Source organism: Pongo pygmaeus, chromosome 2 (assembly GCF_028885625.2).
Source record: "Pongo pygmaeus isolate AG05252 chromosome 2, NHGRI_mPonPyg2-v2.0_pri, whole genome shotgun sequence".
In the NCBI taxonomy this organism is placed as follows: domain Eukaryota; kingdom Metazoa; phylum Chordata; class Mammalia; order Primates; family Hominidae; genus Pongo; species Pongo pygmaeus.
Window position 1 is genome coordinate 92,780,001 of NC_085930.1, and position 16,055 is coordinate 92,796,055.

Here is a 16,055-nt window from a genome sequence, read left to right on the forward strand (position 1 = left end):
TCAACTTGAACTTTGTTCCAATATCACTCTTTCCCAAACTCCTTTGTCCACGAAAACATTTTCCCATGGAATAAGCTTTGGGAAATAGTTTTCCCTTGCCAACAATGAGTCTTAACATTTTAAATATATTGCAAAGTGATGGATTAAAAGTGGTATGTCATCATTAATTGGCTCCTAAAGTCTGGAATTTTAATTTTAGGGCCAATCATGTTTTCCTTTAGAACAGCCTCCAGCCAGTAACTTCTCTACTCAAGCCACCAGGGAGGTAAAAGGTTTGCCAATTACAGGATAGGGTTTCACTACATTTGCCTGTTTCAGTTCAATAAATCAGATTGTTTATCAGGTCTCAAAGACAGGCAAATTCATGCAAACCAGTGATGGTAAAAATATGTCATGGGTGTCACATATCAACGAACTTGGGAAGGGTTTTTCTGTAGGGGCTGAATACAACTAACTCAGCAGGCTGCTGGCATTACTTGAGATGAATGTGCTTTTAGTAGGAGCTGATTTCTTCTTTCCGTGTAATGGTTACTCAATCATACATGCTCTCTGGTTTGGTTTCTTCTGGCAAATTGCCCATTAGTAAGGCTGTGTAAATAAGCAGAGTCTGTTTTACCACCACAGATCTTTCTCCTAGTAAATGATGGTGAATTCTAGCTTAGGAATTGGTTTGCTGATACTAATTCCATAATTACTAGGATAAAATTATACTTGAATATAAGCCTTGCCAACCACTGTATTTTCACTTTGAATCTATACTAAGAAATAAACAGAATGTGAGTTAAATGTGTATTTATGAAGATGTTCACTGGAACATTATTTATAATACCCCAATTTGAAATCAACTAAAATGCTGACAAATGTGGAAATAATTGAAAACTATAGCATATTCACATAACGAAATGCCACACAGAGTTTTAAAACTCTGGCTTTTGAAGACTATTTAAAAATATGCGACAGTATACCCAAACTAATATCAGGAAGATAAAAACATCATGATATATTTTGTTGGACTGTTTTCCAGAAAGGACATTCCAATTTACATCCTCACCAGCATCTGTTTGGGAGTGCTTCTCTCTCTGCATTCTTGCCAACTGTGAGTGTTATTTTAAACAATATTTTCTAATCTGATAGGATAAAAATGATATGTCATTCTTATATTAAGGAGACATTCAAAAGGGAAGACAGAACAGTAATTGGCACTTTCAGAAGAGACTGCTGGACTCTAATTGCTACCTTGTAGGCGGAACTTTTGGCTGCATTGACTGTAGATGGGCTCCCTCTGATTACTGACATCTGACATCTCCTGGAAGAGAGTTCTAGAGCCTAGGGAAGTGATTTGGGCCTAGAAATTAAAAATAACCATGAAAATTCCACCTAGTTAAAGTTTTAGTCATTTATAATTTATCTGTGGATAGATTCAATAAATACTCTGTTAAGGTCATCTCTATCCATGTGTAAACCCCCCAAATAAACATTTAATAGACTTAGAGGCAGAGAGAGAATATATGCCTGTCAGTCTCGTGTGTCAGTGGCTTTGCCATTATAAAGCTATAGTAGATCATAGAATCATCTGTCAGGTGATTAAAATTGTCATCACGGTTTCCATTTTTCACATCCTTTACTTAAGAGCATGTATGCAGAAGGTTTGCAGAGTGCCTGTGGGCTTTTTGGAGCTACTAAAGGGACTCGTTGCCTATTCCATTCCCTGCCACTTACCGCAGAGGTGCCAGTCATGCCTACAGAAATCTTTTGTCATAGTCACACTGCAACTGGGTAGAACATTGAAGGAAATGTCAAAAATGTAGCCATGTGAAAAGAATCAGAAGGCAGTGTTGTCATTCAAAGAGTTTGCTTCCGGCTTGGGCTCCTGTCTGCATGGAGCAGGCTGGATGTCTAATTTCAGCAGTACAATTAATTCTTGGGCAAGATGAGAAAAGATGTAAGTGCCACAATTGTATAACTTGGAAGTTGCTTCACTAATTCATGTGCTTATTTTCTTTGCAATTTCATCTGAAAGCATCTTTTGATGGCTTTTTGATGTTGTTGAATTTTTAAAATCTTTTGAATGATGAAAATGGACAAAAACAGAATTCAGCAAAATGTAAATGAATCAGACCAAATGGGATGCAAGAATATATTGTGCAGATCTGGAATGGAAATAGAAATATTTGTTCTTCCTTTTTGAGGAGAATTATAAAACTTTCCATAGTGTGTCAGACATGGTGTTTCACCTTCTCTGTTCCCAGACGTTTAAAAGGTGACAAAATCCTGTTTTAAAATGTCAAGGTAATTATTGTTCATTCTGATAATAAATTAAGTGTTCATTCTAACACAAAGATTTGTCCTCTAACCCTGATATGATCTTTCAACACCACTGTGAATTTATTTTTTAAAATCATGATTCCACTTTTAATGTTTTTACTTTTGCACCTTTGTTTTCTTTTTTACTTAAAGTTCTGGGTTACATGTGCAGAACATGCAGGTTTGTTACATAGGTATACACATGCCATGGTGGTTTGCTGCACCCATCAACCTGTCATCTAGGTTTTAAGCCCCACATGCATTAGTCCTAATGCTATCCCTCCCCTTGCCCCCCAAACCCCTAACAGGCCCCAATGTGTGATGTTCCCCTCCCTGTGTCCGTGTGTTCTCATTGTTCATTTCCCACTTATGAGTGAGAACATGCGCTGTCTGGTTTTCTGTTCCTGTGTTAGTTTCCTGAGAATGATGGCTTCCAGCTTCATCCACGTAGTGCCGTCTCTTATTATAATTATGATAATATCCTAGATGTAGATGTTAAAGAATATTCTGGACTGAGTCATGGAAAATAGCTATGGTCTGTTAAATAAAAGATGCCAGGACAATGGCCTATGTGTGGCTTGAAATACATTTTTGAGAAGGCTGTAACAAAAAAAATATAGTTCTAATATATTCTTATTCAAAGGAAGGATGATTTTCAACCTTTGTTATATGACAGAGAGGTCGCAGTATTAAGAGAGTCAGCTAGGACTTGCTGGGATGGTGTGTGGAGGACAGCTGGAGAGTTGGTGGGTATGAGACGCATGTGTAGCTTCTTAACTGAGCTGTAGAATGTTTAGACTCCATTCAGTAATTAAGTAGTGTTTTCAAGCTTTTGTGTATATGTGTATACACCATTTACACCTACAGGAGTATGTTCTTCAAAGCCTTGAACATATTTACTGGAAACTATGAATTTCAAAATAGTGTTTTTCTCAAAGGGATCTGGTAATGGCATAAAACCACCATACCCAAGTGATCCCTAGAGACCAACGTTGAATTTCAAACCCGAATTCAATAGAATTGCTTTTCCTTTTTTAGTTTTTTAAAAAGGTACATTAAATCCAAATTAGTGTCCTGTATTTCTATCATCTTTCTCTTTCTTGTCTTATTTTTGTGACTCCTTTTTGCAACTTGGGGTGACAAGCCTTCACTTCATTAGCTTTGCTTGCCTGACTCTGAAACAAGGTGAAGGTTCTTAGTTCCCTTTGGTCTCCATTTTCTTATCTGTAAAGAAGGTTATTGATGCCTTTAATGTTGCTTTCATCTCTGAAGTTCTATGTTTATGTCTCATTCCTCTTTTATCCTGCTTCCATTATGGATTTACTGTGAGGATAAAGTAAGAAAAGTGTCATGAAAGTAGTTTGAAAATTGTAATGCAGTGTAAAAATATAAAGTATGATTGTTGCTATCTTGTGTCATTCTCTGTGTCTTCTCTTATGTTTACAAGATTGCATTTTCCAGGTGTGTAGTACCTTAAACTTTTTTTTTTTTTTTAAATTCCACAGTGGACTTAACAGAGTATATGCTAAAGAAACACCCATGGGTTGGTTCATTCTTCAGCCAGGGATGTTTATTTATCTCTTGGACAGAGTGGCAGTCATGTGACGCTCACCAGTTGAATACTTTAGTTTTAGGCATTTCTTGAGGCTAAAGAGCAGACTTATTAGCCTCTCAGATATCTCTGAGAAGTAAGAATATGTTAGTCTTCCAGAGAATCAAGTAGTTGATGGTAAGTTTTAACAACATTATTTTTTAGGAAGCAGCTATTATGATTAATCAGAGGACTGACCAGTAAGGAAGGTATGACCCTGACAGAATTGGATCACTTTGTTCTTCCTTTGATTTGTGTTTAAAATCCAAATAGAATGGCATTCAACAAATTAAGATGCAGAAGCTAATTGCAAAAAAAGGTTCATTTTTCAAGTTGTTTTTCTGTCTCTTTCTGCCTGAAGCAAAGTCTTGCTCTATGTAACAATAACCCCTTGAAATGCCATTTAGATCAGAAGTGCTGATGCAGCACTAATGATTTTAGAGCAAATATGTTACTCTAATTTCCTCCATCTGCTATGAATAAAAGAATATGTTTATGAAGTCTGGGAGAGCTGTAGAGAAAATTGTTTTGTAGAAAAGTTGAAGATATTTTAAAATGTGTGCAGGTGTGGGGGAAAAATAATTCTTTTAAAAATTTTGTCAAGTATCTAAAAAAATAGAAGCTTTATTGTAGCTCAGTGGAAATGTCATAAACTTTTTTAGCATACTTTTGATAAGACTTTAGGGAAGTAGTAAATGACTTGAAGACAAACCATCTAGGTTTCATTGTGACACAGTCCTGATGATTAAAATAAAAACATTTGCTTTGGTTTGTTTAGAGATTCTAACTAGGGATGAGAACTGCTCTTATTCCCCTGGTGATTCTTTTTATTCTTGGAAGATTGTCTTCTTCTGATTCAATGCATATGTAGTCGTGTGGGAGGAAGATGGTATGTACCCTCCTAGCTTCCCTTGGTCAACTCTGCCAATCAATACTGGTACGGCTAGATTTAAAAAAAAAAAATTGTTATAGCCATTCACTTTCAAATCTAGGAAAATGATGATTCTTTAGAAAAGTATATATACATTCAGTATTATATTATTCCCATAGGCAAAATAAAAACATTTAATACCAATAATCATAGAAGAAAGTGGAAAATTATTAAAGATGTACCACTAGAAAAAAGGCACCAGGCCCAGATAGTTTTACCTGTAAATTAGATATTTAAAAACAGATACTTTAAAAGAGTAAAAGATACTTGTAACATATGAAAGCTTTAAAAAACTGATATTCCCTATGGTTCTTAAACAATTCAAGACTATAGAGAAAATAGAATGGGGCTCAATTGTGCAAATCTAGCAAAATGTTGTATCAAAACTTGAGATAAATAATACTAATGAGATATTTTATGCTAATTTCATTTTCATATGTGGAAGTATATAATTAAAAAGTAGCAACTTGTATCTATCTGCTTATGAAAACATGATAAAAATGTTTAAATAGGCTTCATTTCAAAAATTACAAACTGGTTCTGAATTGGAAATTTATACCATTAATTAAAAGATTAAAATGATATGATTATACAACATATGCTTTGTTAATTTCCTAAAACCACCATAACAAATTACTGTTTGGAAATTTGGTAATGAGTGGCTTAAAATAACAGACATTTATTGTCTGTCAGTTTTGAAAGCTAGAGGTTCAAAATCAAGGTACCAGTAGGGACATCCTGCCTTTGAAGGCTCTAAGGGGTGCCCCTCCCTTGCCTTTTTCTACCTTTTAGTAGATGCCAGCAGTCCTTGGCATTTCTTGGCATACAGACACATTACTCCAGTCTCTGTCTCCTTTATCACATGGTATTCTCTCTGCGTGTCTGACTATATCTCTGGTTTTGCTTCTTATGAGGGCAACAGTCATTGGGTAGGGGCCGCTCTAATCCCTTATGACCTCTAATTACTGTAATCTAACAAATTACATCTGCAAAGACCCAGTTTCAAAATAAAGTCACTTGAGATTCCACATGACTATAAATTATGGAGGACTCTATTCAACTCAGTATGCATGCTGATAAGAAATGTGATAAAATGTATTAGAAATTTCTAGCAATACTCTAAATAAAATGGGCATGGAAGGAAGTTAAACACAATAAGGAATATTTATAAAGACCTATAATCAAACATTGCATTAAACAGTAAAATATAAAAGTCATGCATATTAAATCAGGAAGAATACACAGGAATATTTGCTATTAGCACTGTTATTTAGCACTGTGTTATGGGTTCTGCTTGTTGTAATCAAACAAAAAAATTAAACAAAAAAAAGGAAAAAATGATACTCTCTTCACTGTCATGTGATATTATTATATTCATAGAGAATTTATGACTGTTACACAGTTACTAAGAAAACATGTTATCTGGATGATCACAAAATAAACATATAAAAATCAAATTTTTTCTTTATACTTTCAATAACTAGTTATCTAGAAATAGAAAAAAATTATTTTGGAAACAAAAAATATAAAATCCGTAGTAACAATTTAACAAAAAAGCCTATATAGAAAAAAGAAAAATGTTATGGAGATAAAACTGCCTGTCAAAAGAGTCATACTCATATTCCCTACTAGTTTTTATTATTATAAAATGTCATTCATTCCTATAAAATAGATATGTTAATATAATTTATTAGAATGGCAACAGGTTTCATTTTTACTTTTTCTTCTAAACATTAAAATGTAATACAAAGTTACTGTTATTAAAATGGTACGTTGTTAGCCACGAGAACATTTTATAAATGAAACAGAAAAAAGAGAAACAGATCCAAATATATGAACTTAATATTCAGTAAAAGTGTCTTTTCAGCTGGATGCAGTGGCTCATGCCTGTAATCCCAGCATTTTGGGAGGCCAAGATGGGCAGAGTGCTTGAGCCCCAGGAGTTAGAGACCAGCCTGGGCAACATGGCGAAACCCCATCTGTATAAAATATACCAAAAATTAGCAAGGCATGGTGGCGAAACCACCTTGGCAAAAATTATAACTGAGAAAATTATGACAGTGAAAGAGCTCTGACCTTACTGATTCCATCTTGCTTCTAACCTCCAAGCTGTCCTTGTTTATTCCTGGGTGTAGGCTGAACTAACTTTTGGGAGGAACTCAGTTTATAGTTTAACTTTGAAACAAAGGTGAAAACAGCCCTTTCCCAAAACAAACCCCCTTCCTGTCTGGGGACTAGACTGCCTTTGCAGGACTAACAGACTAGCTACAAGATTAGAAATTATGGTTTAGGAGTCATGCAGCTGGAGGCTGCAAGATTCTAAACCTCCCAAATCGCTCCACAGGAAAACATCACTATTGTAAAACCTAAGATCAGTACTTGAGCTATTTTGTAGACCCTGCACTCCATAGATCAGCTGGCACCACCTAGATGGATAAATTGGCTCATCTGGTCTTGTGGCCCCCACCCAGGAACTGACTCAGCATAAGAGGACAGCTTCGACTCTCTGTGATTTCATATCCCACCCAACCAATCAGCACTCCCCACTTTCCGACCCCCTATCCACCACATTATTCTTAAAAGTTTGGATCCCTGAGTTTTGGAGGAGACTGATTTGAGTAATAATAAAACTCCAGTCTCCCATACAGCCTGCTCTGTGTGAATTGAACTCTTTCTCTATTGCAGTTCCCTGGTCTTGATACATTGGCTCTGTCTAAGCAGTAGGCAAGGAGAACCCATTGGGCAATTACAGTGGCACATGCCTGTAGTCCCAGCTACTTGGGAGGCTGAGGTTGGAGGATCACCAGAGCCAGGGAAGTCGAGGCTGTAGTGAGCCGAGGTCACTCCCCTGCACTCCAGCCTGGGCAACAAAGGAAGATCCTGTCTTTTAAAAAAAAAAAAAAAAAAAAAAGGGTCTTTTCAATTCAGTTGGGAAATGCATGTTTATGTATTAAAAGATGCTATGAAAATTGGCTTTTCATTAGTAAGTTGTAAATGTTAGACCACTATTTTTTACAATAAAAATCTAAAAATTCAGATGAATTAAATATATGAATGTACATTAAATAATATAAATTTTAGAAAAATAGGAATTCTTACACACTGATGACATACAGTTATACATCATATTTGAGAAAAATGGCTAGGGATATTAATTGGCAATTCACAGAGGGAAAATTTAAGTGACCAATAGACATGCAACTCTGTTTAACTTTACTAGTAGTTGTGGAAATACAAATTGAAATCACAATGAAATAAATACTTTTCCAGTCAAGCAGTTGACAAAATTGGAAAATATTGATAATATCCATGCTTGTTAAAGGTGCTTAGAAATGGAAGAATTTCATATATTGCTAAATCTGGATATATTTATCAAAATTAATGGTACACTTGCTCTTTGACTCTGCAACCTTAATTTTGGGAGTCAGTAATCTCTGATGTGAAGATGTATATTTAAAGATGTTGGCTGCATTTTTAGTAGTGGCAAAAAAAAAAAAGAAGACAAATAACATTAACATAAAAACAGCACATGAATAGTGAGATTGTTGAATATATTTATACTATAACCATACTATGAAATATTATGGAACTAATAATAATAGCTAAATACATCTATATGTGATGTCCAGCATGTCCATGATATGGCAGCATCTAATCATATGACTAATTGGAACGATATGAGACCGTTGGAATTAGAAAGCAAAGAATGACTATATCAAAACCTGTTTGTATATACTGGTATGATACTAGAAAAAGATGTAGAAGGATAAATAATTAATTGTTTCTATTTTTTGTTTTGTTTTTATTAGTTGCCATGGGAAAATGGAATTGGAAATAGTGCTGGGATAGAGTATTGACTTATTTTATATACCACATACATACATACCTGTGTATTTTTTTTTTTTTTTTTTTTTTGAGACAGAGTCTTGCTCTGTTGCCCAGGCTGGAGTGCAGTGGCATGATCTTGGCTCATGGCAACCTCTGCCTCCCGGCTTCAAGCGATTCTCCTGCCTCAGCCTCCTGAGAAGCTGGGATTGCAGGCGTGCACCACCACGCCTGGCTACTTTTTTTGTATTTTTTCACCATGTTGACCAGGCTGGTCTTGAACTGCTTGACCTCAGGTGATCCACCTGCCTCGGCCTCCCAAAGTGTTGGGATTACAGGTGTGAACCACTGCACCTGGCGTATGTGTGTATTTTTGTTTAATTGGTTTAATAATGCTGAGTATTATTTTTAAAATTAAAATGATTATTATCTGTAGCATTTTTTCTCATTGTGAGTGAGTGTGTGTGTGTGTGTGTATTTATCTTAAATCCTAATGGTGTTGTACTTTAAGATAATGCTTTTGTCTTGTAGAAAAATGGGCCAAAATTCAAAATACTTTACAAGTTACCATTTGAAAAGTATTTGAATAATGACTCACAAAGGAAGAGTTAAAAATACCAGTAAAACTCTCAGCCCCATTAGTTATCAAAGCAATAATAATTAGAGTAATAATGACATTTTTGCTCACACTGACAAGTATCCAAAAAATTGATATTTCTCAGTATTATACAGTAGAGGGAAATCTACCCAGCTTTCTTAGTAAACTTTCTGGAAGGCAGATTGACAGTATTAACCAAAAGGCTTTAATAATGTTTATACTTTCTGGTCCAGCTATACTATTTCTGGAAAGTAATACTAAGGAAATAACTGCAAAGATGTGTGTATGGATGCTCATTTCAGTTTTGTTTATAATAGTGAAAAAAGCTGTAAATCTGTGTACTCATAAGTAGTTGGGTATTTAAATAAATTCACTTAAAAGTTATATTTTACAACTATACACGCACACACAGATACCCATAAAACATTTAAAACGTGTAATGAAAATTTTTGTATAATGATACAGATTTTTACTTATGGCATAGAAAGATGTTCATAAAACAGTTGATTAGTTTTGATTGTTATATAATATCATATAATTTTGTGATACGCTTATGTATTAAGATGAATGGGAGTATAAACACCAGACTGTTAAGAGTCAATTTCTCTGGGTGATGTGGTAATAGATTATTTTTTATATTTCTGTATTTTTTGAACTTTTTGAAATGTGCTTGATACACTTTTATCAAGAAAAATACATGAAAGTTTGTTCCAAATCCTAATTTTTAAAAAAGCACACAAAGGACCAAACTGGAAATGCTTTAAAAATTAAAAAGGGTAGGGGAGCAATAAAACAATGTAAAATATATATAGACTCAGTGAAGAAAGCACGGCTTATTACTATTAATAGTCTTAATAGTGAAAGTTGTTAGTTGATAATCTAGGCCTATTGAGAGACATGTTGGAAGGTTTGTTTTGAGCCCATTGTTAGCTTAAATATCTGACCTTTTCTATTTAGCTCCCCTGCCACATATAGTTTAACAAAGGATTCTTCACTAACACATTTACTTTATGCCATTTGTTTGGGGGTGAGGTTTGCAATTTTTCTCCAGGGAGTAAATTACTTCATGTAGCTTGTTCTCAAACACTTATCTCAGAAGCAGCACACCTTTCTGATAGAAGGCAAATGTCATGACTGAAGGTATAGGACAAAAGCCTGATTTATATTCCTGAAATGCCTCTTTTATGTTCTAGAAGCCAAATCTGCATTCTTTGGAGTGGCGTAGAATGTCAGTACAAATGCTCTATCTATGCTGAACCTGGAAAGGAAAAAAAAAGCCACACTCCACTTCTTTATTTAGAGTTTGCATTGAGAACAGCAAGCACTGTTTGAAAGGTCATCCCATTTCAAGTAGCAGATGGATAGGAAAAAAAGACTCTGGCTTTTACAAATAATTTAATTGAATTCTCCTTGCCATTTCTGCAGGCAAGTCAGGATATTTTTTAAAGCATTGATCCATAATTATCGTTCAGAGTGGTTAGCATGGTTAGACAGATGTGTAATTCTTTGTGTATATAAGGGAGCAATACAGCATCCATTTTACCTATTTGATTGTCTTTTCTTTTACTGTGTAAACAAGTGCACATAAAAACGACACATCATTGCTTTAAGAAAAAGAAGCAAATTAATTTTTTTTCCAGATTTGTTTTTGACTTGAAACTCTCCTTTCTCAGGCATGCTGTATTTATAATGGTCAGCTTCTTTGCCTTCGTTTAAGTAAACTAGTTTGTGTCTAGATAGCCTATTTATGTTTACAGTCCCCTGGGCACAAGGGGTCACAGGAAGTCAGAAACCATGAAACACAAATGTATCATATTAATAGAATATCAAATGAAATGACTAAGACTTTTAAGAATGCATTTTATCTGTGGTTTATTTTCCTGTCTTTTAAAATATATATATTATTTGTAATCTAACCATGCTATTCTGATTGGTTTACAGTTGCCAGATAAAATTCAGGACGCCCAGTTAAATCTGAATTTCAGAGAAAAAGAATGAACACCTTTTTGAGTATAAGTGTGTTTCATGTAATAGATTGGAGAGTCATCTCAGAATGAAACATACTATTTAAATAAAATTGTGAAATATAATTTGTACAGGAAAAGTGCATATGACACGTATGAACAGTTTAATGAATAACTATAAATAAACACCTATCTCAAGGTTCACCCAAGTCAATACACTGTATTTCTAGCACCCCCAGCAGTCCTCTGAAAATTCCCTGATCTGAACCCTCTCTCTGATCATATTAGAGGTAGTCACTATCCTGTCCTTTGACGTATTCATTTTCTTTCATTAATTGATACCTTTATTACCAGCTTAGGCACTTGTAATCACTGTAAGTTTTGTATATTTTAAATTTTATATAAATTGAATTATACTGCATGTATTTGTAAAGGTGAAATATTAATAATTCAATCCAATTTGGGGGAAAATACTGGTGATAACTTTCCACCAAATTATACAATTGATAACTTGAGTATACTTGAGTTTTCCATGTAGGAAAGACTAAAGGGTAATCCTTTAAAAGAAATCTTAATGAGTTCACTCATGTTGCTAGTGCCACAAATATTTGCTTTTAAAAAAATACTCTTCCCCTCAAAATGTTTGTACTCCCACTCATCAATGATTTTCCAGAACTTGGGGCCAGTCCAGTGATACTTTCACTGGATTTCTATTGTGTTGATATCAGTGGAGTAAATCACAACTTCAACCTAAGGTTGTAATGTTTACCAGTAAATGGATAAAGAGCCTTTTGATTTATTATTCATGTAGATATCAATGCTCAGGATGACTAAGGAACATTCCCTTTTATGTCATAAATTTTATCTGTTGACATTTAAAAACTGTCTTCCAGAGCCCAGCCCTCTGATCCACAGACTCTCTTTCCTTTTGTGGATGGCACCATGTTCTGCTGTCCTCATTTCTTCTTTATCGCCTTAATGCTGAGAATGGCACATTTTTCCAAGTTGCTTTGAAGAGCAACCATCACAAGAGCAAAAGTAATAAAAAGCAATTTAAAAACAGATTTCTGGATGTTCTAGGAAATAGGCAATTTTGCATGGCAAGCACTTGAACCCAGGGGTGATTTATTATTCATTTGACTGTAGTGAATATTCATGGCTTTTGCATGTTAAATTAGAATTATTGAGACTTTTGTTTACCCTGAAGAAGTATGAGAAGTCGTGTCTTTAAAATTTGAATATACTGAAATTCACTTTTCAAGGTATGGAGAACTTTCTTTCTAGAAGGAACCTTAAAACTGATCTGGTTAAATCTGCTAGAGAATGTATATAAAAACATTCAATGTTTTGTAAGACCTGTACTGATATATTTTATATGAGGCTCATACATATAGAGCCATGGTTTGTTTCCTTCCTTCCTTCCTTTCTTCCTTCCTTCCTTCTTCTTTCCTTCTTTCCTTCATTCCTTTCTTTCTTCTTTTAAAGCAGCATTACCCTTTACTCAAAGAAAATCTTGCTTGAAAGTTAAATATGTAAAAGAGCTAGAATTACTTTGTTTGCATACAGAGTGGGACTGGGCTGCACACTCTCCTTATCTCCATTCCTCCGTACAAAGCCCTTGGTTTTCCATAATCACAGTTTTAAAACCATTCATGTACAGCTGAATAATTTGTCAGACATGTATCAGATAGTAGTCTAAACACCCAACAAATATTAACTCATTTAATTCTCACAACAACCCTCATAATGGTTATTATTACTTCCATTTTGTAGGTGAGGGAAGTGAGGTACAAAGAAGTTAAATACGTTGCTCAAGATTACAGCTTGTCACTGGCAGAGCCTCTACAATCTTGTCCCAGTGTCCCTGTTCTTACCCAGAATGCTTTGCAGCCTCTCCCTAGCAGCAGCAGCAATTATGTTGAACTCTTGTTAGGGATTAGGCACTCTGCTACAAGCTTTACATGAATTATCACAGCTGATCCTCCCAAAGCAGCCAGTGAGGTAACAGTATTAGCCCCCAGTTTACAGATGTAGGAAATGAAGCATAAATAGTTTACATAACATTTCTGCAAGGGGAAGACCAGCATCTGAACACTCACAGTTTGACTTTGGAGCCCATTCTCTTAATCACTATTCCATAAGTTCCCATACAAATGAAAACATTTGTATATTTCTTTTTTTGTTATTTTTTTTGAGACAGAGTCTCACTCTGTCACCCAGGCTAGAGTGCAGTGGCACAATCTCGGCTCACTGCAACCTCTGCCTCCAGGGTTTAAGTGATTCTCCTGCTTCAGCCTCCCAAGTAGCTGAGATTACAGGCACCCGCCACCACATCTGGCTAAATTTTTGTATTTTTAGTAGAGATGGGCTTTCGCCATGTTGGCCAGGCTGGTCTTGAACTCCTGACCTTAGGTGATTCACCTGTCTTGGCTTCCCATAGTGCTGGGATTACAAGAGTGAGACACAGAACCCGGCCTACCTTTGTATATTTCTAAAGTGTTTTAATGGTTTTCTTTTTTTTTTTTATTATACTTTAAGTTCTAGGGTACATGTGCACAACGTGCAGGTTTATTACGTATGTATACATGTGCCATGTTGGTGTGCTGCACCCATTAACCCGTCATTTACGTTAGGTATATCTCCTAATGCTATCCCTCCCCACTCCCCACACCCCACAACAGGCCCCGGTGTGTGATGTTCCCCTTCTTGTGTCCAAGTGTTCTCATTGTTCAGTTCCCACCTATGAGTGAGATCATGCAGTGTTTGGTTTTTTGTCCTTGCAATAGTTTGCTGAGAATGATGGTTTCCAGCTTCATCCATGTCCCTACAAAGGACATGAGGTCATCCTTTTTTATGGCTGCATAGTATTCCATGGTGTATATGTGCCACATTTTCTTAATCCAGTCTATCACTGGTGGACATTTGGGTTGGTTCCAGGTCTTTGCTATTGTGAATAGTGCCATAATAAACATACGTGTGCATGTGTCTTTAGAACAGCATGATTTATAATCCTTTGGGTATATACCCAGTAATGGGATGGCTGGGTCAAATGGTATTTCTAGTTCTAGATCCTTGAGGAATCGCCACACTGTCTTCCACAATGGTTGAAGTAGTTTACAGTCCCACCAACAGTGTAAAAGTGTTCCTATTTCTCCACATCCTCTCCAGCACCTGTTGTTTCCTGACTTTTTAATGATCGCCATTCTAACTGGTGTGAGATGGTATCTCATTGTGGTTTTAATTTGCATTTCTCTGATTGTTTTCTTTCTTTCTTTCTTTTTCTTTCTTTTTTTTTTTTAATGTTGCTTCACATTGGCTAGTAGTGCAAAGAGAGCATCGGGTTTTCTGAGGAGCCTAAACGTAGCTCTGCCAGGCAGGATCATGCACAGAGAAAACAGTAAAGGTCAGCATCTTATTGTTCCTTACCCATGTTTTTATGGTGTTCATATTGCCTTTCTAGTCTTTCCCAAATTAGCTGGTTTAATTTCCTCAGTATTCTTTGCAGCTTTACTAACCAATGTCATCAAGTAATTATACTTATTTGACAAGGGCTAATGCTTCTTCTCCTAGGTCAATCTATGTTTTGACTTAATCCTGCTGGGGATAAAAAGTTTTCATCCAGTTGGATGTTTGCAATGGTGGAAATGCTGGGTTCTGTTGCAGACTAATAGAGGATGCCTCTTTCTATTCAGTGCTGGTTTAGCTAAAGAGCTATGCCACCAGAACAATTGTGTCCAATGTGCAAGCATAAAATTATTTTTATAGTAGGACCAGTGAGAAGCCTGATGTTGTAATATCTAGTACTTACAGATGAATGAGTTTATGCTATTCACTAAACTATAGTGTACTTTGGGCCTTTATCTGCTGTACAGAAAGTTTGCAGGACGAGGTCAAGTGAAGAGTACTGGCTGCCATGGGGCCTTCAGCACTGACAAGGCAGAAGGTGCTGCTGTGTTAACTCTGTAATTATGTGTTTATTTTAGAAAAGTATAGTCTACTCCTTAGACTTAATATGCCTTTGTCAATTCCCTCTTAATATTTACCCACGACTTTAGCCTCTTGAGTTAAATCTTGGGTAAACACAGGGATTTTCAGAGACCGGTGAGTAGAGAAATATCTACTTGGTCATATCAGAACATATAGAAATCTTGCTTTTACTAGCATCCTATCTAGATAGAGAGAAACTTTAAAAAATATTATCTTTTACTCCTTCCCCAAGGAAAATTAGTGCTATATGAAATTAAAATAGACAGGATGTAGTTATGCCTATTTAAAGAAAACATTTTTACAGTTAGAAAAATATGCCCATGTTATGAAGGTATAATTTCTTAAGTTTGCATTCACTCATGAGGGAGTGAGTTAGGTGGATCAGCACCTTATCCAAGAAGGGATTGAAGAATGAATGAAATTAAATTCATATTGGAGTAGTAGCCTCTATTATAACTGGTTCAACTTTCTATAAAAATATTCAAGAAGATATATGCCAAAAAGAAGTCACTACCACTAAAAATTTGTTTTTATAGTCAAGCTAGTCTTGATTCCTGTAGAGAATTCTACTAATGAGATGTTTGGTGGAGCTAGAATGAACAATTTCAACAGGTGATTCCCTTTTGCTGTGGCCAAACAGAGGGAAGACCTTTAATCATTTGGCTGCTATCTTTCCCCTGCTTCAGAAACATGCAAACGCTAATCAGAAAAGTGAACAAGAATTACTATACATGTAAGTACTTTTGTGAAGCATTATTTTTAATGAAGACATCTTTTGCGATGCATGTGAAGAATGCAAATAGTGGTTACTCAAATAAATGGTCATATATTAGTTTTCTGTGGCTGCTGTAATAA

The 16,055-nt window shown here is 35.5% G+C and overlaps 1 protein-coding gene across 21 annotated transcripts in view; it reads left to right on the forward strand.

The window, feature by feature from the left end:
* The window catches only part of FHIT (fragile histidine triad diadenosine triphosphatase), a 1,508,090-nt gene that overhangs the window by 538,024 nt on the left and 954,011 nt on the right, over positions 1-16,055 (forward strand). For 10 of the 21 annotated variants that reach the window (XM_063661894.1, XM_054479714.2, XM_063661900.1 and 7 more), the window contains one exon: positions 1,025-1,096. The exons of the other annotated variants lie outside the window; for them this stretch is intronic. The gene's annotated coding sequence lies outside the window, so the exon portion shown is untranslated. The remainder of the gene's footprint in view (positions 1-1,024; positions 1,097-16,055) is intronic. 21 annotated transcript variants of the gene reach the window in all.